This window comes from Amblyomma maculatum, chromosome 1, assembly GCF_055883805.1.
Source record: "Amblyomma maculatum isolate TAMU_Amacu chromosome 1, ASM5588380v1, whole genome shotgun sequence".
NCBI lineage: Eukaryota > Metazoa > Arthropoda > Arachnida > Ixodida > Ixodidae > Amblyomma > Amblyomma maculatum.
Window position 1 is genome coordinate 365,819,217 of NC_139344.1, and position 24,231 is coordinate 365,843,447.

Consider the following 24,231-nt stretch of genomic DNA (forward strand, 5'->3'; position numbering starts at 1 on the left):
AAATCTGCCCCTCGACTTCCAGTTCTCCTGAGAAATGCGGTTTGCTTTCTTTTGAGCTGCAGCGCTCAAGGACACAGATGACCGTACTCTCTTCTGCCCAGAACATCATTTCACTCGAGAGCCACGAGAAGGAATTCCCCTTGAAGTTGATGTAGCCTGTGCCAAATACTTTTGGGCTTCAAGGAGGTGAAAGTGGGCCTGCTCTAAGTTATTCCTTTCAGAGCAATACATTATCATTGCCTTTAGCTTGTCAGCGACTTCCTTCATTTCTGCACGAAGTTTAGCAAAAATGTTTTTCTTCTTGGAAGGGTGGAATGTATTGTATGATCTTGCAGTCTGAATGAACCCACATATGAGGGCGGGTCTGGCATGTAAAATTTGCATGTGTCGATGGCCAAGAGTGGCCCTGATCTGTAAGTTTCTGGCAAAGAATTAAAGAAAAACAGTTTTTTTTTTTTTGTAGAAGCACTGCACAAAAACGATTGCAAAGTAACCTTGTCTGTGTAAAGTCTAGGCAAGAGCAGGATGGCATGCCAAAATAATGACGTCGTGTTTTTCAGGCACACCAGATTTTACAAAAAAGTCCCATCTTCATTCCCATTAGTTATATCTGCCTCTGTGTAACAGTGTGCAGGTTCGATTCTGCTCATTATATGTTTCACTGCACCTGGTGACCCCTTCTGCAGATACTACGGCACAGTTTAATAATAAATTCAGTAACATGGTGAAGGTCAAATATTTTCTAGGTAAAATGCTACAGCCGATTAGGAAAAAACTGCTTTACAAGGACAAAAATGAGTGCTGTCAGGCTCTTCCTTCAATGGCCCCCTTCTAGGTACATAAGAGACTACATGGAAGGAAGGTAAGTCGTCAGAGGAATAGAAACAGGCATAGGTGGTTCTCATCCTCAAGCTGGGGAAGGAACCGAAATTGGAAAACATAAAACCGATCTTGCGGGCATCATACGTGGGAAACCTCATGAAGCACGTAATGCAAACGGGGTTAAGGATATACATGGATGATGGAAACCTGTGGCCGCACGCGATGGTGACATTTAGGCCTAAGCTCAGCACGGATAATCATGGTCAGTCTCCAACAGGACATTATAGACAAGAAAGGATTAGATACCAGTGTGACAATAGGTCTTGATCACCCGAAGGCCTTCGACAACGTCCTACACGAGACAGTTCTCAGAGGTCTGGTGGTGGAAAACGTGGGCAAAAGAACATACGAGTATATCAAGGAGTTGTTCCGAGGCAGGCCGGCAGTTATTAAATTCCAGAAGGCATAAGGTTGGGCAGCAAAGGTACCCCGCAAGGAGCTATACTGTCCCCTTTCCTATATAACATAGCAATGAGGGTCTCCCGATCATGCAGAAGAAAATCCTCGATCTAAAATTCAACATGCACGCCGACGACATAAGCGTATGGATTAATAGCTGAAGCGACGCGGAAATTGAGTGGAGTTTACAAAGGGCAGCAGACGTAGTGGGGAAGTATGCGGTCGAAAGAGGCCTGGCGTGCTCACCGTAGAGGTCAGAGCTCTATGTATATAATAGTGGCGGAAGGAACAAGCATAGGTCGGCGAACCCATGAGTGCACTCACGTCGCTTCACTCACACTCGCGTGAGTGGATGCGTATGAGAGTGGTCGTGAGTGGGAGTGTTAGTGGCCATGAATGGGAGAGGCCATGAGTGTGAGTGCGAGTGGCCGGGAATGGGAGCGGTCATGAGTGTGGGTGAGTGGTCATGAATGTGTGTGTCAGTGAGTGGCCGTGAAGAGGGCCGGGCATCAGTGTGAGCGTGAGGGCCGTGAATGGGACCTGGGTTGAGTGTGAGTGAGTGGGCGTGTATGAGAGTCGCCTTGAGTGTGAGTGACAATCAATAAAACAGGGTATGAGTGTGAGCGTGAGTGAGTGGCCGTGTACCATAGTGGCCGTGAGTGTGAGTGAGTGGCCGTGAACAGGAGTAGCCATGTGTGTGAGTGAGTGGCGGTGAATGGCAGCGGGAATGAGTGTGAGTGAGTGGGGTTGAGTGTCACTGGTCGTGAGTCAGAATGTGAGTGAGCCCCTCCTCATGATGTCACCTATGGGAACCAGGCAGAAGTCAAATTTAAGTGGTGGTGGGAGGCCTGGAAGTACCCAGGGTCGAGGAAATGAGGAACCTGGGCATATTATCAACAAGAAGGATAACACCAACGCCATAAAGAAATTAGCCCCATAAGTAGACCAAGTGATAGGCATATTCAGAGGGGTAGCGCTAAAGAGGAGGGGACTAAAAGAGAGAAATATGAAAATGTCGCAGGCTTACATAATTAGTGGGATCTGCTACAAAATGCCGTACCAAAGCATGAGCAAGGCAGAAATAGAGAAGGTAGACAGATTATTGAGGAAGTTGGTCAAGCGAGCTCTGGCACTCTCCATATCCACGGCGACGGAGCCATGAGAAAATGGGGTACAAAACAGATGGGTTGAGCTGGCAACGGGGGTGAGAATATCCCAGTTGGAACAACTCGGCCAGTCTGAAACGGGCAGGGCATTACTCGAATGGGTAGGAATCCGGCCAGAATGCAGCACGCACAAGGTGATAAACATCCCGCCAGGAATCAGGGCCAAGATGCCGCAGAAAATGCACTACCGAATATAAAAAGAAAGGCGAGAACATAGGTCTAAGGCCTAAGAAAGGAAAATGGGAGAGCGACCCGCGGACTAGGGGGCCTATGTAAATGCGGCGTGCTGACAGCACGCGGCGGCTGTATCCGCGGTTGTCGACGGGGCAGGATCACCAACGGTACCGGCTTCGAGCCGCACGAGAGATGCCAACGCGGCGGAACAGTTGGCGATAGCGCTCGCTTTCATCGGTACCATGACCACGAAGATTTTAAGTGACAGCAAAGATGAAGGGAAAGGAAGAATCACGCAAGAGGCCAAACGCGTGCTCGAGGCGAGGCCGAAAGAAAGTAACATAGAAATATTATGGAATCCAGGGCCCGAGTCCATTGCACGTGTCACCCGTTAATAATTAGGGGGGATTATTATTAACGATGCGCCCTTAACGGTGCGCACACTCCCAGACACCCTTAGAGTGAGTGGGGTTAGCTGTCCCGGTCGCAAAGGAGATGCCCTCGACTTGCGTGGCAATCTCAGCCGGGATTCAACTACCTTGTAGTGACAGAAGGGGGTGGTCGTTTGGTGCCCAGCGGTCGCCGGTTCAAACCAGAGTAAGGATCGGAGTCAGAAATAACAAACAAAACACAATTTATGCACAGCAAGAGACGATACAAAGGAATACACAAGGTCACTTGAAATACAACAGACGAGAGGTTCACAGAATAACAAACGCTAAGCATGCAACTACAGAATGATTCAATAACGCAGGCTTTACAACAGATCAAACACGAGAGAGTTACATAAACAAACACCAAATTGTTCACCGGGCACTGTTGCAGTCCGACGCCTCAAGAGTCACGATGTGGCCGCCATACGAGACGAGCGCCGCTCCCTTGAAAGTCCGTGGGCTTGCCAGCAGTGGGTGATCCCCGGGAGTCCAGCCGAAACACAGGCGAGCACGTCGCAAAACACTTGACGAACTGGCTGACTGACTGACTGACTGACTGACTGACTGACTGACTGACTGACTGACTGACTGACTGACTGACTGACTGACTGGCTGACTGACTGACTGACTGACTCAACAAGCGGTGCGGTCGCTTTAAATAGGGCGCGCCGCGTCTGTTTGTTAACATGCGCCAAAGCTAGCGCGCACACACACATAGCTTCGCTGGTTATAGCTCCCTCTTCTCCTCCCGTCGAGCCGCGCGTCGTCATTGGCTAGGTCCCATAGAAGATGCTAGAATTTTCTGGCTGATTCCAGTCCGATGAATCACCGTCCTCCCCGGGCAATGGGAAAGAGGGTGACGGCAACGCGTACAAAGGTACGCGCTCTCCCGCGCGGGGAAGGGGGCTTTCTCTACATGCTTTCCACGCGACGCCGCGCGGGCCTCGCGCCGTGCCGGCTTGATGGAAATGGGCGCCGATTTCGTGACAGCACGTAAGCACTGCACATGAGCTTGCTCGAGCTCTCCATCACCGGACGGCCGTAGAGCAGCCCTCTCACACAGACATGGAAGATGGCTTGATTTCATACAACGAGATCACGGAATATTATAAGCGGAGCAGGAGAGTCTTTTCGCCGCCCGACCCTTCCCTCGGAATCGACGAGGCAATTGCGTAGAGAATATTACAAGGGGGATGATGATTGCGTTTTGTATTCCCCTGTCACGTGCCTTGATGACGTGTACGTATTACAGGCTGACCTTGACAAAGTCTGTGACTGGTGCTTGAAGTGGGGATGGCTTTGAATGTATCAAAGTGTTTCCATGTGCAGTTTACAAACAAAAAAAAAAAAGAAAATTCTTGGATCGTACCTTTTAAACCACGATACTATTAAAACTATTGATAAGGTTAAATATATTGGTGTTACACTCACAGCATCCCTAGACCGGACAGCCCACGTCGACATGATAACGGCCAAAGCTTCTCGTTTTTTGTATTTTTTCCAGCGGAATTTTAAAAGCTCTCCCCAGGTACTAAAAGAAACATTATATTTAACAAATATCAGGCCTGTATTAGAATATGCTTGTGTTGCACGGGAACCTTTCACGGGTGCCCTCATTCACAAGTTAGAAAGGGTACAGAAACGCGCTGCAAGGTTTGTGACTGGCAATTATAATTTTCGTATCAAGAGCTCTGAACTTCGCGACCGTATTGGGCGGAAGACTTTAGCAACTCGAAGAAAAATCTGCAGGCTGAAGTTCTTGTACAGCATTTACACTGATTGTGCCAGTATTAATGAAAACACTTATCTAAAGCAGCAATATTACATTTCGGAGAGACTAGACAACGCGAAAAAAATTAAGAGTTATCAATACCGCATTAATGTATTTAAGTATTCGTTTTTCCTTAACACAATTCTGGACTGGAATAAGCTTCCGAATGATGTAGTTTGTGCACCTGACTTCCAAAGTGCTGTTGAAATACTGTTGTGACATATTTCTTCCAGATCTCGTGCGTTTGCCAGTGCTGTGTTAATGTATTTTTGTTATCACTTATACTACTTGTGAATTCATTTAGTGTTCTATCAGTGTGTTGTGTTACCTTGCTAACAAGTTTCTCTATATGTTCTTTGCATGTATTATTGTACGTAGTTGTATACCCCTACAATCATGTCTCATGGGCGCTTTAGGTACTTACAATAAATAAATAAATAAGCCCCTTCTGGGTATACATGAAAATCTTGACAGTGGAGAAAGACCAAATTGCATAACGTGCGATGAGAGGGGCACTCTCGACCACGTAGTTTGGGAATGTACTGGCAGCCCGGGCGCTGAGCAAAATATAGAATATAGACCTTGGATACCTTGGAGGCATGGGAAATCCTGTTGCAAAGCGAGAACTCCGTCCAACAGCATCAAGCCATCCGCATGGTGGCTGAGGCCGTGAAGCGACAATATCTTTACCAGACCCTACTGTGCGAGGCGCTTGAGTAGGCTCCCTTAGGTCTGCGTGCCGCGGGGGGAGGGGGGGCTTAAAACAGGAGGTCCATTTCGGTGAAAATAAGTTTTGCTGATTAAGATGAGGCTGCGCACGATAGACTGAAAACCTGGGGTTTAAATCTCTGTTAAATGCCGTTTAAGCTGAATGAAACAGCGGACATTACCACTCGAGGTGCGGATATTGCACTGGTCAAAGAAAAGCGTGCTGATCTAGCGCATAACTGACATTGTCAACAAAATTTTGAGTAATTTCAGACCTATTGCTCATCACATGTGAAAAAAATGAAATAAAAATGTGGCAATCTTGAATTGATTAAGCTATGTAACATTTTCGCTATAACCAGAAGGGCGCGTTTATTCAGAACAACTAAAGTTGTATAATAGCCGTAAGAATAAGCTCAACTCGTGCATGAAAATACTCTACTCCTGTACCACGACACCGTGGCGGTGTCGTGACCTGTGGACACATTAAGGAAAACATCTAAACATCAGCTAGATGATGGAAAGAGAAAACGGTTCGGTGTAGATATCCATGAAATAGTGACACAAACTAGATGAAAGCCATGGACAGCTTCCGTTGGCACTGGAATTATCAACACATGTAGTATAATATATGCCCCAAGAATAATATTGCGAAAACGTGAAAGACCGTTTACTTCAGGACACCCCGCATTTTCAGCGTTATGAGCGCAAGATTACGGGCATGGCTGCGGCAGATGATAACAGGGAGGAAATGTGGCCGAGTGCGAACTGGCGGACTGGTTGTGCGTCGTCAGAACACCATAAGGCATGGCAGGAGCAGCCAACTCGAGCTTCTACTTACTTATATGGCTAAGGAAGGTAGCAATCAAACTTTTTGGTCCCTTGAGAAATAGGCAACTCACACCACCTCTAGGACATTCATGCATATGTGCAAGGCTAGATAAAGCAGTGCTTTAAAAAGATTAATATCGAGGGGTCTTTAACAAAACTGGAATTGGAGGAACAATTTCAAACATTAGATTAGGCGAGCAGCAATAGTAGATACATTCAAACGAGAATACGGAATAGGAATTCCGAACAGAAGCCATCATTGATACCCTTGAGTGCGCTGATTTAGCGCGTCACCCCAAAGTTAGTAGTTGAAGCTACACTAGGCTAGTAGACGCGATTTCGCAAAGCCTTACAGAGGCCACTGCTGCGCATGCGCTGTTATCATGGCAACCAGCTTCACCATCCCATAAATGTTCCGCCGCTACGCTTGCAACAGAGAGGAGAGGGATGGTAGCAGCATCCAGGCGCGGAGAGGAGGAGAAGGCTAGTTCCCGCTATGCGCATGCGGGCGCCACCGCGCAGAGCTTACCGAGTGGAGCAGGAAAGCGTCTGCCGACATCGCAAGCGCAGGAGATGTTGTTGTTGTTGTTGTTGTGGCTGTAGAAAGAAGGAAAGTAAAATGCACTGGCCTGCTACTGGCTCTGTAGCTTAGCCATCTCCGCTGCCTCATTCAGACAGAAGAGACAATAGAGAAGAAAGAAGAGGAAGAGCAAGAGAAAGACGCGCGCCGCACCAACAGCCGTCGTCCACCACCAAAACGATGGCGGGTGCAATGACGGCCTGCAACCGATAAAAATTGTGTGGCAGGCTAGCCTCCGCCGCAAACGGCGGTGACCGGCCTGTCCCAGCCCCATCAGGGGAGCACCAGTCCCAGCCCCGCAGGGGCTTACCTCCCGCAGGACATGAAAGTGGATTCCGCCTGGAGGCGAAACGAAGTGGCGTCCGTGTGCTGTGCGATGTTAGCGCACGTTAAAGATCCCCAGGTGGTCGAAATTACTCCGTAGCCCTCCACTACGGCTCCTCTTTCTCTCTTTCCACTTTCATTCCCACCTTCCTCCCTTCCCTTACGGCGCGGTTCGGGTGTCCACAGAGCAAGTGTGACAGTTACTGCGCCTTTCCCATCCTGTGAACCAATTTAACTAGGACGCCGGTGAACTTTGATGCGTTCAAGGGAACGCTGGTTGTGTTCGATGCAGCGCTCGGTCGTCCGCAGCCAAAGCTTTCGGTGCACATTCGGTTCAGCCGCATCGAACCCCTCTATATTTTTCGTATTCGGATTCGCCATACAACGGACAGGCAGTGCATGCGGAAGCCGCTCGCATAAAATAACGTGCATTTAAAAATCTGATGTAGCAGGTGAATGCATGTCTGTAATTTATCAGTAGAAAGGCAAAATGAAACATTTAGTCTCTAAATGACAGCATTTTTAGAGAATGAGCATGCTTTTTTTTTATTACCGCCAGAGAGAGAGAACATTTATTGCTCTAAAAATTTCTGGTTTTAGCGGCGGGCCGATGTCTTCATATCTTCGGCCTCTTCACAAGGTCGGCGCCTCTATTCCAGGGCACCGCTGAGCCTTGCTGCTTCGCAGGCGTGCCGCACCAGTGCCCTTTGGGCCGTGAGCTCGCTGCTGGTCAGCAGACCCTCCCATTGTTCCGCACTCGGGTTATTTAGTTTGTGGAAGGCTCTGTTTCGTTCACATTCCAATGTGATGTGGTATAGTGTGGGGGTTGCCCCGCACCACGGACATGTGTTCCTGTATTGTGTAGGGAACATCTTGTGTAGTATGTATAGATTGTGGAAAGTCCCTGCTTGCAGTCTCCGCCAGCAGACCGCCTCGTGCTTTGTTAATGATGTGTGGGGTGGTGGGTATTTGAATCTCCGCCCTCTGTGGCAGTTTAGTATTTCTGTATACAATGGTTCCACCGTTAAGGGGTTTAGTATATTATGTGAAACTGTAATATACTGCACTAGATTGGAAACCGTTTCTTATGTGCCTAACGTGTTGATGGGTCCTTGGCTTGCTTCATAGCCACCAATGTATTTTGGCGGTGACCTCTTGGGATGTTGTGACGACTTGTACTTGAGTTGTCAGTCAGAGCTGAGCAGGAGTAGCAACCCGTCCCTTGGGCCCGGAGGAACGAGACTTTCGAGCAATTCTGAACGAAGGGAGGAGGGGGTGGAAGCGGAGAGGTTCCGTTGGGCAGTCCCGGAAGACGAGATTGACATAGGCTTCGCCGCCTCATTTGCTGCACTCCAGCTCTCCGGGTACACGTGACTAAGCGTGACATGATTTTGAAGTGATTTAATTTGAAATTAATAATGCCTGTCATGTAGGTTGAACTTTGCGCCACATGTTTCCTCCTTAGTGAATACTGTGTTTAATGAATGAATAATTATGAAGCACTTTAATATTCCACCTTTCTTGGCTGGGATGTAAAATTTCCTCTCTTACATTTTCTACATTATATTAAATCAACCGAATCCCATCGAACACGACACCTGTAGCTTCAGCTGAAATCCCATTGATATTCAACTTTAATCGTTCTGAATTTCGCCTTTTATCTTATGTTTTGGACTTTCCTACTGAAACCGCAGCGGAGTGGGGCCGCCTACCATCTCCTGACATACTGGTATATAATACTGAGAGGTAGAATAAGTTACGTGTCCAATAAACGAACACCAGATTTCTTTTTTTTTATTTCTTATTCCTTCGTGTGCCCTTATCGGGGAGCGGTGTTTCAGCACACCGTTAGTGACTTCCGGCATTGTGATTCCTTCTGTTTTGTACTGTTTCCCGCCTGAAATAATAAAGGCTTTATACGTGCATTTTATCTTCTCTCAATTCATATCCTTTTTTTGTTTCTACTTCAACTCTGGTTCTCTTGGGTCCATTCGACGCAAACAGTTCGTTGTCTACGAGCGTAGTATACATGTTTAGTGCTCTTTTTACAATTGTTTATCCTCCTCGATTCCTAACTATATCTGGCCATACACTACACATTGCTTATTTCACAGATCATGACTTTTCCTTACGTTATTGTATTGCTGTAGCTGCAATATATAGCAGTACCACTCACCTGTAAACACCTTCTGACGAAGATAGGAAGGAGAATATAATTAATAATTGGTTCACAGGAATGGAAGACGCAGTATCTGTCACACTTGCTCTGTGGACACCTGAACCGCGCCCTATGGGAAGGGAATGAAGGTGAAAAGAAAGAAAGGGAGCCATAGTGGAGGGCTACGGAGTAATTTCGACCACCTGGGGATCTTTAACGTACGCTGACATCGCACAGCACACGGACGCCGCTTCGTTTCGCCTCCATCGAAACGCAGCCGCCGTGGTCTGGTTCGAACCCGGGAACTCCGGACAGTAGTCGGGCATCTTACCACTGCACCACCCCGGCGGGACAGGAAGAAAGCGAGAAATCACATTCTATTTGCATCCTTTAAACAGCCTTTTCACACGCGTGGAAAACAAGTATTCCATAGACGTGTAAAGCAGTCGAGTTTTTAGATTTTGTTTCTGTCATACTTCTGCTATACCGGTAAACTCATTATTTCTTTCCATAGTTCGTGACTTTTATGACACGCGGCACTCACATAGTCCCTGTGGTTATTTTTTTTTCTTTTTTGTATAGGCCCGCAGCTGGCTATCTACTAGAAGAGGGAGCAGGTTGTTTTTGCAAGGACTTTTTCCTGTCACTCTGCCTGCCCTATTTGCGGCTGAAACGTAACAGCTGCCAGCGCAAGTAACTGGCCACAGTCACACGTGTGAAGTGAAGCGGTGACAAACAGGGACCGATCGACGTTGCGGAAATTATCCAATTCCGGATTCTGAAACCATGGTAGGTTTTCTAGGCTATATCGCTCTTTTTTGTAGTGTGTGCTTGACCTACAAGAATCAAGGTTTTTTTAATGGTATCATTGTAATAATTACATTTTCCTTCTTGTGCGGCTCCACAAAACGCCCGAGTGACAATACAACGGAAAACGATGTTATTTGCAATTACAAAGACAGAATGACTTCCTCGAATTTTACTTCTAAGAAAGAGCAGCGGTTGTTTATATCGCCGCCTTATACAGGTCCATCACACTCGAATTTAGTTGCAGCTGATCTCTAGCCTTCCTATCAAGAAGTAGCAATACGGACGGGGACATAAAAATTTGTCTGACATCGCTTAAAGTACAAAGTAGCAATATGGGTGGGGACATAAAAATTTGTCTGACATCGCTTAAAGTACAAAGTAGCAATATGGGTGGGGACATAAAAATTTGTCTGACATCGCTTAAAGTACAAAAGTACTGTTGTGAGGCAAAGGCAAGCTCGAGACGCTGCTTTCGAAGCCCTCATTTAATTACGATGAGAAACACATTGGTAACAGACATAATAAAACGTTTGAAAACAGTGAAGCACTCACAGGAGCATGTTTCGTTTAGAGTTGAATTTTTGGCATGACGATTAGTAAAAAGAGGAAATACTGTTAATTCCAATGATACGATTATATACACCGCGTTCGCAAAGCTTTTACACCCTGTGAACAGAGTGACAACATGATTTTCCCGTCTGTGAAAACTCGTTAACTCTATCAACAATCACGGGCCTCGTGAACTGGCCTCCTCATAGAAACGATAGTCTAATTATGGTGATGATGAATGGATCCTATAAAAATCTATAGAGTGACACTCCTTGTGGTAACGATGTGTCCCTAATCTTTCGCGACACAACGTACTGTTTTGTTTATATGTTTACAATTTATAGTTCACAACAAAGCTAAAACAAATATGAGGGAATGCGAGTGATAGCAAAAACGTGGGCCATAGGGGCGCTGCCGTAGAGATTTAAAGTACTGCTCAGCGGTATCAGTGTTCGATTTTAGTTCTCGGTGCTTGCAAGAAAACTATCCAACGCCGCATAGAAAGGCATGACTTTTCGTACGCCCGTCTAGTACACATTTTTCTGCTGTGATGTTCGTGGTTGTCCACAGCACTGCGCATTACAAATTTTTGTGAAAATTTTGAGGCTGTTGAGAAAAAGTACAACATTAAGGTGAGAAAATGCTTCCCATGGAATGTGCATCTTTTACAGCGTTTATATTTTAAAGAGATAAAGCTGGGTGCTGTACCAAGCCTTCTTTTAAACTTACATATCCCAGACCGGGTGTGGGTGCAAAAATTTGTTAAAATTCTGCCTGCCCTGAGTCCCCTGATCAAGGCATATCTGGCAGTGCCCGCCTTATATTTGGTATGGCTTTAAATGTTTTGATATATAGCCAGATGTAACTCTATATTCTCACTCGATTGAGGTGTATCTGATATGTCAGGTAGTGCGATAATGTCACTCCAATCCTTCCTCTGTCTTACTTTTGACTCATTGTAGTGCGGAACGGCTGTCATAAAACATTGCAATGAAAAAAAATGTACTACTCTCTCGCAAACGTTTCTCGCGGTGAAGCCTTCCCTGTGTCGAGCTCGGAAAAAAGAAAAAGCTTCGAAAAAGCGCATTCGAACCCAGACGCGCTTCCTAATAAGCGGGTATATTGCATTGCGCGTCACATTGGCTATGAACTTTTATCGGCCTCCACTAGCTTTCGTATGTCCTACTCGATTTAATTGCAATAAACGCTACCTTTCTCATTTATTCTACTCACTTAAGTATAAGCTTCTCAGCAAAAACAATAACATAATAACATATGTAGCAAATTGAATACTCTCAATATTTTATGTAATGATCTGTACAACAACATAAATTCGGGCTCTAAAAAGCTCAAGCCAGCATTTAGCATGGAAAGTTAAAAACAGAAGCTTGCAAGCAAGGCACAACACAAGCATGTAGCCAACTCGAAATGAACAGAGAAAATTATTATGCCGAAAAATTTATCTCAAGGGCAAGACTGGCAAAAATTAATTATTATAATTACAAGAGTTCAACTCCGCACAGCGAGATTGTGCATTTTACTCATGGAGATCGACAACGCTTACTCGTTCGCAGTGCTCGGGGCGGGATGCCTGCAATTTTCTGCAATACATGAGAGCCATGATAGCTCAATAACTCGAAAGCCTTTAACTGTGCATACTGTCGGCCACGATTCTGTAAACATTTCCGTTACATTATATGTAATGTGGTGTCACATATGGTTAGGCGGCAATTTATAAAATTTAGTCAGCAGGAGTTTGCTCAATCAAACTTATGATTTCATCCCTAGCTCAGTAATTCAATAGCGATGATACCATCGGTCAATATTTGATCACTGGCAATAATTACAGCTGCTCATTATTAGTAATAATGTTTTTAAATTCTATCTGCGCCAGGAATAAAACCTCTGTCCCTTGGAAACCCAGCCCAGCGCTTTTGACCAAGTGCGCCACACCCGGAGTCGTGAAACCCGCATCATAATTCTCCATGTCTACTGTTAGGATATAGTAGCGATGTCGATGATGCTGCAATTGGTGATAATAACAATCATGACATTAGCAATGATAATGACAGTACATTTGGTTTATGATGATAATGAGAGCAAACTTAATGCGCCGTGTGCACCAGTTTGGTTTCTTTTGGGGGTGGGGGTTTAACGTCCCAAGCGACTCAGGCTATGAGAGACGCCGTAGTGGAGGACTCGGGCACCTTGCTTTTCGCCTCCATCGAAAAGCGGCCGCCGAGGCCGGGATTCGATCCCGCGTCTTTGGGAACAGTAGTCGAGCGCCGTAACCACTGCGCCACCTCGGCGTGTGCCCCATTAACGATCAGCCTTTTGCATTTCTGAAGTGTAGATTCTGCAGTGCTCCCGAAATTGTTTTGAGCAAATTTCCAAACATTTACCACATTTCTTACTTTTATTGCTGTTTTATTTCATTTCGTTTCAAATTTTATCACTCGACCTTTCACGTGAGCGAGCTCGTTCACGTGAGACCAGATGCAGCGCGCACGCATGCTCGCGAGGCTGGCCAGCAACTCAGAAGCGGAATCGCTTAGAGACATGAAGGGTTTTCGAATCTCGCTAGGTAACGCTCTTTCAATTTTAGATGTTTCGATCTCTGTAAGTTAACAGTGATTTCACCATCCTTCGTGATGGTGGGCTCAGGTTCCTTGCGCCCATATCGAGCAGGCTGCGGCACCCCCAGGTGGTTGCTTTAAAGTCGCTAACATCGTGGAGGTTACAGATTTGACAAATACTTCAACAGCGACTAGGTAAGACGCCGAGAGCAAGGTGATGCTGCGTCATTACCGAAGAAAGCGTTGTCAAGTCAAAAAAAGAAAATGATAAAATGATCGAAAAAGACCTCGAAACCTAAAACCAATACAAACCACGGTGCAAAAAGCAGAGTCAAGGAAGAAACAACAGTTAGAAAATTAATCCGTTTATCGGTTTGCCATCTGTTTTCATTTTTTTTTCGGTCTCACCGTTTAGACCGTGGTTTTTATTGATTTAATGACTTTTTTATATTTTTATGATTTTAGGTTTTTGAATTGACTTCGGTCTTCGGTGACAGTGCAGCTTGGATTGACTCCACGCCCTTTATGCACATTTATATGTGTTTTGGTTCGAATTAAATATTACGTTTTTATTCAGATCCTGTGAACGTCCTTTCCACGTTTTGTCCTGTTCCCAGCGTTGTTCTTATGGGTATGAAAAGGAAATTGTGCAGAATATCAGCAGCGATAAAGGAGTAATTTATCATTGACATCCACCCAGCCACATCCATACGGCTGCCAAGGAAAGCTATACAGCTTACGCAGAAACTTCGAAGTTAACGAAAAATTCGTCCTAATCGAGGGATCCGGACTAATTTGACCTGAATAAATGGAATGAAGTTTGAATTGATGTCAGTGAGTAATTACTCCCTTATTACAAATCTACTCCACCTTGGGTGATCCCCGTAAATATCCGACCAATATCGGCAGCGGGTCAGTCACTAAAAGGCTGTTCGCAAACCCAATTTGTTTTGTATGGCGTTGGTAACAGTAACGGCGATGGGTAATCTAAATGCTAAAAACAAACGGCGCTTGACCCAGGTTTTTGATCACTTCACTTCTGTTCAAGTCACATAGGTCAGATTCAATGTCTGTAAGATTCTTAAGACCGTTGAAAGTCAAATTCTAAGCTACAGGGGACAAGCTGAAAGGAACTGGCGTGCTAGGCAACCAGCCGGTCGTTTCCTTTCTTGCTAACGGAAAAAGGAATAGCGCAGGTATCACTACGTGTGTTCACTCTAAGATAAGACATACGTCTCTCTTCGAACGCTTATCATATCTATGACGCTAAATGTTGAAGGTCAGTGTTTCAGGTGATCCAAGTCTGTTAAATTAGCTTATGAAGCTGACTCCTTCTCATTCAACGTTAAAATGGCTTGTGTGAAGAATCCAGTTCTTATGCATGTTCCCAAACCTGTTAAGTACGTTAAGGGCGACAAAACTGGGCACGTGAGGGCTGTTTTTCGAAGCGAGGTATCTATCGTCGATGCCAGGTCCGTACCGACATGGCATATGGGAGATGGAGACTGTTAAGTGCGCCAACTGCTCGGGTGCCTATGAAGCGGCGGCTATAGATTGCCCTAAAATGACGTATGAGAATTCTACCCAAAAGAAGATGGTGAAAGATAGTTCGATCCGCAAATATGCAGCTGCGTAAATTCATCCCAGCAAGCTCCGCTCCAGGCATTGACCGGATGAGACATAGAGAAAGCCTAGACTGGCCTAGAAAGCCAAACCACAGTTATCGTCAGGTCAAGTACCATAGCAGTTTGAGCTGTAACCCAATAAGGTGAAGTCAGCTGCAATGTAACATTCTGAAGTCTTAGAAGTCCTTGTAATATTTTTCTCCCCTAATTCTAAGTGGTCTGGCCAGCCATCAAAGGCCGCCGACATGCCACGTCCAAGTTTGGTTCCCACACCACCCGAGAATGCCGATGAATCCTACTAATCACAGGTCAAAGAAATGCTGACACAGGTTGAATATTCTATGAGGGTTGATGCTGCTTCCTGGCGTTAAGACTCAAACAGCTAGGATTGTTGTTCTGCGTTTGCAGACATCTGAGCCAATCTTGGTGGCACTGCAGTAATACGCTCTAGAACAACAAACTAACACCTAATTTTCTAGATGCACATGCGTCGACCTGTAGTGGTGCAATGGAATGCTGAGACCCTTCTTCTGAGTAGCTTCCGAGATTGCGTCCAGAAGCACCGCTTTCCTTGGATTGTGATCTGTGAGACCAACATCCCGTCCGCATTCCGCTTTTCTTGAAATTTCCTACTGTGATCGCCAGAAAGACTCAAAACAAGAAATGTGAGTATGTATAGGCCGAGACATTGCGCGTGAGGATCTAGAGCACCACAACACGAACTACTACATATGCATTCAACAGGATAGTTAAGCGGGCGAGTTGGTGATACATCATCCAAAAAACAGCGCGAACAAACGGGGACGAAAGAAAGAAACCACAGGAACAGCGCTTGTTCCTGTGGTTTCTTCCTTTCGTCCCCGTTTGTTCGTAGTGTTTTTTGGATTACATATGCATGACATTTATGCTAAGGTGAGAGCCTTTTCTCTATTTCGCACTTATAATACAAAGAGAGATGACGTTGCCAATTTATTTACCTACCTTCAGTGATCTCATGTGGCGCAGGTCCTCATTTTATCGCCATGATCATCAACCGGATTATGCCCACTGCAGGGCGAAGGCCTCTCCCATATAAAACCAATCAACCTGGTCCTCTGGTAGCTCCATCCCCTTGACACTTGCGAATTTAACCTCACCCGCCCACATTTCCCGATTTGTTACCCTTAACGACCATCGATTACCCTGTGTTCGCACTACATGCCCTATCCACGCCAATTTGGTCTTGATGTTTTGTTATTTCGCTGACCCACTTTGCACGCTTACCGCACCTAACAGGTGCGCGTGTTATTTTCCGTTCCATAGCTTTCTGTGTTGTCAGAAACTGAAGTAGAACCCTTTTCGTTAGACTCCACGTTTCAGCCACATATGTCAGTACAGGTAACATGTAACTGGTGTATACTTTCCCTTTAAGCGATACCGGTAAGTTACTAGTCGTAATCTTCGAGTACTTGCCAAATGCGCTCCATTCTAATCTTATTCTTCTGTTATTTCCCTTTCATGATCCGGATCTGCGGTTGCTATCTGTTCTAAGGCACCTGCTGTAGATGTTGTACTTATATGTTGCGGCCATCTGTTGTAAATTTTGTTCTTTTTCGAGGCTTTTGAACATTCTTCTGCGTATTAATTTTAGGCCTACCATTTTGCTTTGTATGTCTAGGCTACCAATCATAATTTGCCATTCATCTCCTGAGTTATTTAGCAAGGCAATGCTTTCAGTGGATCATAGAATAGTGATGTGTTCTCCACCGAGGCTTATACCTAACCGCTCCGATTCCAAATATCTGAATACTTCCAAGTAAGCTGAGAACAGTACTCTGGAGATCTTGTGTCCTTGCCTAACACCTTTCCTCGTGGAAATTTTATTACTTTCATTATATAGAACTATGGTGCCTTTCACATACGGCTCCCCTACACCCAGGGTTCGCAATGCTTGCATGACGGCCGTGGTTTTAACTGAGTCAAATGTTTTAGTACGAAAGCCTTTAACGGCTCATCATTGTCATCAGCAAAAGTGTCACCATTTTGGCAGGAGCTGCCAACTCCGGTCGCTAGTTTCATATGGGAGGGGGATATCAGAATCAGCCTGCCAGAACCATTTGCATTCTCGCTGCCCCTACGGCATGCTGGCACGTTCATACGAATTGGTTGAAGCGTGACTTTAAATGACTTACGCTAACGTGCAGGAAGGAAGGAATGTGAAACCGTAGTCACCCTCTTTACTCGAAGCCGCATTCACCGCCCCATTCGCAAAAAATGCTTAGCAGAATGCGGCACTCAGGCTTTCGCCTTTCACCACTTTAGTCGCCAAAGCGTCTCGTAATTTTTTATTCCGAAAGCAATACTACGACAGCCAAAGCGAGACCTCGTGTGGCCGCAGCTATGCCGCAAAGAGGCGTAGCTACGGTCTCCTCATAAAAAAAATGAGCATTCCATGACATTTGAATTCACGTTATCTTACGCCATTGGCAGGAGCTGCCAACTCGGGTCGCTCCTTTCATATTGGAGGGTGACATCAGAATCAGCCTTCCAGAACTGTTTGCATTCTCGTTCCCCCTTAGGCACGTCCATACGGCTTGGTTGAAGCGAGATTTTATATGTGGGTTGGTAGCTTCCGCTCTCACATCATACCTTTAAAGGATGAGCTGAAGTGTCCCCAATAATGTAGCACCTTGCCCTGATACGGCGCGATAGGGGAATAATGTTGCAGGCAAAAGAAGCTTCCGCCGTTGCTTTCGCAATTCAACTAGGGTCAACCAGAGCTTAACCACAACTAATTTTCTCTGAACAATGCGTAGGGGCTTCTTCTTTTCCGAGAATTTTTCTATCTTATTGATAGAATGGATATGAGAGATAGTACAGTGCCCTTTACGAAACCCTGCTTGATGATTTAGTTTTAATTCTAAGGTTGCCGTGTTTCTATTAGCGAATACCTTAGTGAACAGCTTGTACATAACGGATAGCAAGCATAGTGGTCTGTAATTTTTCAAGTCCTTAGCATCCTCTTTCTTATAAATTAAGATAATATTAGCATTCTTCCATGTTCCAGTACCGTCGATGTTGCCAGGCATTCCGATAGAGGGTGGCCACTTTATTTAGCACGATATCCCCCATCCTTCAACAAATCTGTAGTTACCTCATCTTTTCCAGCTGTTTTCTCTTTTTCAGAGCTCTTAACGCCTTCGTTACGTCGTCCGTTGTTACTGGTGGAACCTTGGATTCCCTGCAGTACTGGCGATCCCATTAGTGTCCTGACTACCTTAGCTATAAGTCGCTATAGAACTCAGCGGCTGTTTTGCCATTTTGTCGACACTTGTATCTCATCGCATTCATCTGATTTTTATCTTTGCCTAATTTGATTTTCACCGCTTTAAGGCTGCCACCGTTCATCAGAGCATGCTTGATTTCTCCATGTTATATTTCCTTATGGCAAACACTTTAGGCCTATTCGATAAATTTGGTATCTCTGGCAGTTCTATTGTGTCTGTTCAGTTGGAAACCTTCATTCGTTAGCGTTCCTTAATCGAATCATCTGCTTTGATAATGTACAGGGATTATTGTAGGCGACATTAATGCTCCCCAACTTCAGTGACAAAGTGCCGTAACGAGGTATAGAAGAAGTGACCTGGCCGACCGAATGCATAAGGGGGATCGCCTCAATACAAACAATGGCTCATCTGTTTTTTTCTGCATGGAACATTTTACTGCAGCTCTTGGATGCACCGTTTCTTTTAAGAAGTCTCCATACCCCCATTAATTGGTGCAGTGATCACATGGTAACGCACGATGCATGAATTGGTTCGACCCTACCATTTCTTCGAGCATACAATGAACAAACGGGCGTATACCTTTAGGACACCTATGGAGACTACATAGGTGTCCTAAAGGACACCTGTGTAGAAGGTATGTAAAGAAGACCTGATTACGTCCCCTGATGGTGCGAACTGGTGGTATGCTTGTGGTCTATGCGCCAGTATCTACCATTGACGTAGATTTTGAAAGTCTACCTGCAATTCAACAGCGAGCCGAATGAAAATACAGAATAGCAGAATTCGCGTACGATATCACCTTTCTCGCCGAGATCGACGACACAAATCGACACAAATCCTGGGTCCTCGCATTACACTATCGCTTATTTGACATGTCAGAAGCTTTCATTCCCCTCTGCAAGCAAGGTATCATTTTCGTGCCCTGCCTTTTATTAAAACTGCAAGAAGCCGAAGTACCAGGAGATATTTGTAAAATGGTGGAAAAGAGAATTGAACAAGGGTAAATGGGGTACGCCTCAGTTCGCAGATGAGCCAAAGTTTCGACAAGTGGACTTGTCAGACGAAGACAAGTTCACTTGTCGAAACGTTGGCTCATCTGCGAACTGAGGCGTACCCCATTTACCCTTGTTCAGTTCTTCATACCGTGCAAACTGTCTTCTTCTTTTCATTCTACCTAAAGTGGTGGAAGGCACATCCCGGCAGTACCTTTCATTTCGGACTTTCTGCTCCACCTTTGTCGGACACACCACTCTTTCTGGCAAAGGGGTCGAACTGCGAAGCATAATTACTTCAAGGACATGGGCTTTATGTACGGTTTCATAATACTGGAAGATGAACCTCCCGATTTGTCTTGCCTGGAAAGCCTGTTTACGAGTGTATGCTATATCCACCAGTTTCCTTAGCAAGCTGGGCTTGAAACGTTATGGAGAAAATGGTGCTGGTAAGACTAGTATAGTTTGTAGAAACGATTGCTGTTTATCCGACTGTTCCTGTTAATTCTGAGCGGCTTTCGTTGGTCCGATAACCCGATAACTCTTCACCAAGGTGTGATATTGATGTCTTCAAACCCCAAAGTCTACAGAATAATTATTGACTGCAGGTTATCACGCTCGAAACTTATCAAAATGTTGAGAAAAGAATCACCACTTTTGACACGATAGCGTTAGCTGACAGCTGGAATGAACACCACTAATTGTTCGATAGTTTGGGCAACTGTTTGGTGTTTGTAGTTTGGACAAAGTACTAATACACCGAATATACCACGTTTTTGTAATGGTTTTAAATTACAGATGTTATCTTATAACCCGCCCCATGTCATAAATACTTATCAAAATACAACAGGATACACAATAGTTGAGCTGGGCAAACATTTGGTTGAAATCTGATTTTATGCCTCCTCTTGTAGATTGTTGAATGTTTGCTCAGTTGTTAAGATTTTCTCTTAAAATAGTACCCGTTTTATTGTTTTTAGCTTTGTGCCACTTAGTGTAAGGCTTATTGGTCAGTGTCCATATGTATTGAAGTTTTTATTGAATGTGACCACTGTATGTATGACTGATTTGAGAATTTCCTGCACCACGCACGTGGTGCTGCTTGCAAGGGTTTCCTGGATGCTGTCGAGATCCCTGGGAAGCCTTTAGCCAGGAAACCCTCCAGTTTAACCCGGAAATAACCTTATTGACTATTGATTTAACAATACCACATCATATTAGAAAGTTAGTAGGAGCTTCCAACTCGAGTTGCTCACTTGAGGAGGGAAGATGGAGTAAGTATAAACCTTCCGGTGCTGTTGCATGCCGAGTCAGCCACTCTAGACCTATTTTATTCACATTATTACGGCTTCATTAAAGGGGGGTTTAATATGTCCGTTGGTCACCTAATCTGTTCCAACATGCTCTTCATGCGGAGCTTAGATGTCCCCGAACATTTTTGTAGAGCAAAACTACACTATACGGATCAGAGCAGAATTTCGCGCGAATGTGTGCCGTCCGTTATACGCATGCGCGAGAGTCGCGTGACGTCATGAGAGGAGCAGGTGTGTCGCCTTCTCTCCACAGCGTGTACGCGCTCCTCGCCGCCGCCGCCGCCGCCGTTGGCGTGCGCTCCTCTGCGACGCGTGACCTTAAGCCGAAGCCGTGTTTGCGACAGTTGCGCCGCGCGCTACTGCGCATGCTTTGCGCTACGTGTAGACCTTTTCAAAATTGGCCAAACGACGCTGCCATATTGGAGACTGGGCTGTGCTCATAACACAGGAAAAAGCTGCGAATTCTCCCCCCATACCTGGTTCTCAGCCCAGTCAAACCGGTTTCTTCAAGGGTCGTGAAAAGGTCTATATCCAGGCATAGCAGAGCTAAGCCACTGACACATTATTTTGGAATGTTGTTTCGTTTATAGCTAGCAACAAATGGGGCGCAAATTAAGTGTTAGGGAGCGTACCCATAAGGCACTAAACATGTGCCTTGTCTTGCCACGATCCATGCTTAACAGAAGCACTACAGGAAAGTAACGTGGCCACCCAATATCAATATACCTCCCACATAAGCCACTTCTCGCCTAATTGCGCTTGCTTAAAAAAAACATTGTTGCCCCCGACTCATGAAAATTCTTGAAGAGCGGAAGGACACTACGTGGTTTTTTCACGTGCATTCCGCTGTCATCAATCTCACATACCGTCAGGACATGCATGCCCCCATTCCTCCTCCCCTTATTTAATCTCTCCAACTGCCATAGATATATGAATCAACATTTGCGGTGCCTGCATTTTCCTGGCATACAAAACAAATCCATGACATGATTTAATTGTCTCAAGCAGCTAACTTCGACATGCATCAGTTCAAAATATCTGAACTCTCGTTATAGAATGGGTGATTGTCAATACAAGCATCGACCGGAGCCGTGTTGATATTAGCTAGGCGACTGTCGAGTTTCTCATTGCCATAACTCTACAGCTACTGCTGCTGAGCTTGGGGCAGACATCGGGAACCGATTGGCTATATATTTTGGGTTCCACATCAATAGTGGGTACATTCGCAGCATCAAAGACTGCAGTACAAAGTTTCGAAGTTTTGCAACCCCACCAACTGGTCTCTGGCAAATATCACTAACTCCTTACGCCCACCTGTGCCCAAGGGCAAATGATTGTGTTTCTATAGATCTCTGCATACTTTATGCTCGGAAATGAGCAAGCCGTATCTGAAGCAAACACCGACACAACAAATTGCCTCCGAACATTTATGCCTTTTTTCTAGAGCGGACATCATGTGTTTTCTTCCGAAATGTATGTGGAGTGCGGCAGCAGCCTACTGGACCCATCCAGACGCCCGAAACATGTTTCTCAGAAGACAGATCGGAAAATGCATTTTTTTTTTGTTCCGCGCGTATTTCTCCACGTCTGCATGCCTGTTCCACAGATTGCGTTTAAACGTGACTTTCATGCGCAAAATCGTACATTGAATTGAACAGACGAGCTCCACGGAATGTTCAACTTGTGGCATAACGGAGACTGTGGAGCATGTGTTATTGGTGTGACCAAAGCATGCTCTCGACAGGATACGCTAGCCGCTTCTTGAAGCGTTTTGACAGCCCGCCTTTTTCGGAGGATTTACTACCATTTGCTTGGTGGAACAAAAAGGAAAGCTGTACGGGCAATGCTTGCTTTTCGCGGCTTATTGAGCGAGAAAAGACTTGACTCGCTTGTTATGCCAGTTACTGTGCCTGTGTATATTTTCATGCATCTCTCCCCACATCGTCATACATCAAGATTTTCTTTGTTTTCCTTGTGTCCTTCTCTGGGCCAAATATTCAGTCCAGATACCGAACTTTTCGGTCGACTTCTCTGCCTTTCCAATCAATTACTTGTGTCTCTCTATTCGGGATATAGAAAATGAACAAGTTCTGTACTGCGACTGCCTCCAGGTTTTCTTTTTTGTTATATAATGAAAATGCCTCTTCTTCCTAGTGCAATTCCATTTTATGAGTGCTACAAATCAAGTTGAGTGTACCAGTACAAGTTCAGTGTATGAACGCTGATCATAGCGATGAACAGGAAACGAAATTCGAGACCATGCATGAAGCCTATTCGCATTTCGGCATTAAAGCTCACATTGTCAGCTGCTTTGGGGCCCTCAATTGAAAGCTTACTAAGTGCTTAAACCAGAGAGTTATTAGCTCGTGAGCGCACAAAGTGGCTGTTGGCAACTCGAAAAAGTATCCTATTTGGACAGGTCAGTGCCCCAAGTGTTTTTTTTCCTCAGTTCTGAGTTTTTTGAGCTAGTGGAACTTATCTCGGGCGTTAATGTAGAAATCCTTGCAAGCGTTATTGCCTTTCTACACACCGATGGAAGAAATTATATTTAAAGTGCGCTGTGGCCCTGTGAACAAGATTGGTCATGGCTGGATTGCTTTTTGCGCTCTGTCGGACAGGGCATGCTGTTTCTGTACCTCACTTGCGGCTTTTCGCCTGCGTCGTTTTTCATTAAGTGCTTGTGATGTACGGAATGTCCTCACCTTAGCGAAGGATCAGCGGCGCGCGGAAGAGAGGAGATTTATAGCCTGAAATTCTATTTAATCGGGCAGGTTGCATTTCAACGCAAACTATTACATGCGAGACTTCTGTATTGATTGCGAACACTAGGCAGACACATAACTGAATTGTGGATTTACATGCCGAGTATAGAGTCCGTGCCAAGGACTTATAGAGAGATTTAGCTTACCGTAAACCGCGATCCGCTACCATGATCCGCCACCACGCGTTCCACAGCGCATGCCCAGATCCCCTCGGCGCCTATAGATGGCGCTACATACTGTATGTCGCACATAGACCTGCCGCGTCGAGACCAATCAGCTTGTGCGCCCCGCCCACTCTTCGTAGAGGGTCGCGATGGCTAATCACGGCAGCGGATCACGGTAAGATAAATCTCTTATATTATTGTGGTCACGAAACCGAAGTTGGCACGTTTCATGCGCGCCACATGCAAACTGTGTATTCGCTCCGTTTCCATTCTATCACACTGGCCCTGTGCATCCTCATGTGTTGAGTCTATTTTCGCAGGAGCTTTCCTTTCAGATGTACTGCGGCGCTTTAGAGTATCAAGTATGGCTCAGAAATCCGCGCTGAAACGACGCGGCGTATATAGACTCCAGGAGCTAGTCGAGCTAGTGGTTCATAAACACAGTGGGAATATATCCCAGAATATCCCAGATAAAAAAATATAACTGCGCGGCTGGGAAACTCTAAGTGACATAGGAACAAATAACCCATTTCCTTTGGCTTAGAAATGCATACAATTCTGTCTCAGAGGCTGTAAAACAATATTCGACCAAGACTGGGACACGGTAGACTCCAGAAAACGTATAAACGTCTTTGTAAAACATAGAGTTCATTCGATGAAAGCGATATAGGCGAAGTGCTGATACTTCTTTTATTAGTTTTTTATACTGTTGCATGCTTCAAGGGCCTCCCATTGAATCTTACCTTT

At 45.4% G+C, this 24,231-nt stretch overlaps 1 protein-coding gene across 3 annotated transcripts in view; it reads left to right on the top strand.

Annotated features, from left to right (window-relative positions):
• LOC146208026 (sodium-coupled monocarboxylate transporter 2-like) overlaps window positions 1–24,231 on the top strand; it is a 76,419-nt gene that overhangs the window by 2,357 nt on the left and 49,831 nt on the right. For 2 of the 3 annotated variants that reach the window (XM_084591708.1, XM_084591707.1), the window contains one exon: window positions 10,010–10,216. The gene's annotated coding sequence lies outside the window, so the exon portion shown is untranslated. Of the gene's footprint in view, window positions 1–10,009; window positions 10,217–16,719; window positions 16,783–24,231 lie in introns of those variants that run through there. The other variant, XM_084591709.1, reaches the window with a different exon arrangement.